The sequence below is a fragment of the Falco naumanni genome, chromosome 13, assembly GCF_017639655.2.
Source record: "Falco naumanni isolate bFalNau1 chromosome 13, bFalNau1.pat, whole genome shotgun sequence".
NCBI classification, from domain to species: Eukaryota; Metazoa; Chordata; class Aves; order Falconiformes; family Falconidae; genus Falco; species Falco naumanni.
Window position 1 is genome coordinate 77,501 of NC_054066.1, and position 2,500 is coordinate 80,000.

The window sequence follows — 2,500 nt, forward strand, 5'->3', positions numbered from 1 at the left end:
CTCGCCTTCGCCGGCACCGCCACCGCCGCTTGTCTCTGCAGCGCCCGCGCGCGCCGCTCCGGCTTGGCCGTTCGGCCGGGCCCGTCCGCCGCGTCGCCGCCTGCCCCTCCACTCCTCGCCCTCCGCCGGCTCCCGCCGGCGGCCGGCGTTCCCTCTCCGCGGGAGCCGAGGCGCACTCCGCCAGCCCCGCTCCGCCCGGCCGTCTCCGCGGCAGATCTCTGCCGCCGGTGTGCGGTCGGGGGAAGCTGGGGGGGGGGATGCGTCCGCGGCCTGCCCCGGGCTGCAGAGGACGCGCGGTCCGTCGGGTCGCGGGGCCTGGCGCGCGCGCGACGGAGGGTTGGGGAGGTGTGTTGTCGTGGCAGGGTGCGTGCCCGAGCCTTCCCCGGCCGCTGAGGCCGCGCGCGGGTGGCGGGAGGAAGCGGCGAGCGGTGAAGGACGACAGGCGTGGCCGGCAGGTGGTGAGCCGCGCGTGGACAGGCCGAGCGAGTGGCGGCCTTTTCCTTCGGGATCGGGGGAGGCGTCTTCCCCGAGCCTTCCTGCCGACGGGCCGGCCGCGAAAGAGAAGAGCCGTCCTCCGGGCGTTCCGGGATACGGTGCGCGGAGCGCGGTGGTGGCGGCTTTCCCCCATACCCGCCCCACCCCCCACCTCTTCCTTCTCTCCCCCGCACCTCGGTGCCTACGGGAGGGAGGGAGGGGGGGGAGCCGCGAGCGGGTGGAGGGGTGAGCCGCGCCGTGGGTGGGCCAGGCAAGGCGTGTCTCCCCCCTCGCCGGGCCGCGTCCCCGCGCGAGCGGGCGGCCCGAGCCACGTGTCTCCTCTCGGGCGCAGCGCCGGGTCACTGAGGGAAACCCCGGCCCCCCGGGTCAGGAAGGACGCGGTGTTGGCGGCGGACGTCGGGCGCGCCCCCGCGGGCGGACGCTCCCCCGATGGTGGCAGCGGGGGAGGCACCGCCGCGGGGCCCTGCAGGTCGTTTCCCTCACCCCAGGGCCAGGTACCTAGCGTCCGCGTTTCTGCGCAGCCCTCCCTCGGCGAGCCCCGGGGGCCGAAGGCTGCGCGGCCGGGCGGTGGTTTAAAGACGCGGGCGGCTCGATGCGACCCCGGGGGACGGTGTAGTTTTGAGCCGGCGGTGGCGCCTCCGCTGGTGGTGTGGTGGTGGTGCGGTGGCGGTGGCGTATGGTGGAAGGCCGTGGGCGAGTCCGCTCCCGGAAAGGCTTCTCCCCAACCCCTTCCTCCCCTCCCCACCCCCCGGGCGCTGCCTCGACCGACCCATACTGCTCGTTCCCCGCCTTCCCCCAGCGGGCAGCCGTGCCGGGGAGGTGTCCCGCTGCCGCCCCCCCTCCGCGGTCCGGTCTCGCGCGGAGAGACTGCGGCGGCGTGTGTTAGGCCGCAAGCCGTCCTTGCTGTGCCCGTCTCGCGTCTAAGGGGCGTCCCCGGCGTGGGAGCGCCATCTCCTCCGCTCGGCGGGGGGGGGTGGCGCGTCTGCGCTGCGTCGGCGGCCGCCGTGTCGCCGTGCCTCCGTGGCCGCGCTGCGCTCCTCTGCGCGCCCTCTCTCCACCCCGGCGAGCGCTCGGGCTTCTGCCGTCGCCGAAGGTCGGCAAGCCCCCGCCCAGCGGCGGTGCCGTTCACCGCTCGGCCCCGTGTCCAAATCGGTCGGCCGGAAGGCGCCCGCCGCCGGCCTCGACCGTCCCGGCCTGGACCCTGCCCGCCGCTTCCACGCCGCCCTCCTCGGCCGCGCCCGGCGGAGGTGGCGTGCCCTCCCGTCGGCGGGGGGGGTAAGGGGCGTCCGGGCCTCGTTCTCCGCGTGGAGACGGGGGAGAGAGGACGCCGCCCCCCCAACCCCCCCGTCCGGGGCTCGTCGCCTTCGGCGTGGCGCGCGCCTGCGTGGGACGGGGTCGGGGCGAGAAGTCGGCGGTGTCGGCGGTTCCGGGAGGGCGGTCGCGGCTTCGCGGCTGCGAGCGCCGTCCGGCGGGCCCCGAGCCGGTGCGTCGCCGTCTCGGGCTCGGGCGGTTTTGTCGCCTCCGGGCGTGCGTTGTTGGGGCCTGCCGAGCTGCCGGCGGGGTTGAGCCGGAGGGAAAAAGCGGGCTGCCGTAGTGCGGTGCCTGAGAGGCGCGTGCCGCGCGTGTGCGGGCCGTCGGCGGCAGCAGCAGCAGCCCGCCGAGTCCCGGGCGCGAGGCGGGCGTGTGCAGGTCGGGCGCGGTCGGGGCGCGCCGCTGTTCCTCCGTGCGTTGGCCGGGCCGAGCCCGCGCGCCTGGTCCGCCTCCGAAGCGCGCGGGGTGCGTGTGGTGGGAGCGCGCGCTCCCCGCCCCAGCCCTCGCCCTTCGGCGTTTTCTCCGTTGCCCTCCCCTTTCCCTCCTCTCCTGCGTTGTGTTGCTCGTACGGTCAGGCGAGGCGAGAGGCTTCCTTCCGTCGTCGCGCCGCATCGCCGTGCGCGCCCCCTTCCGCGCGGGCGGAGGGGCGGTCGGGCCAGCGAGCGGCGGGGCGCGTCGGTCGGGGCCCGTCGTC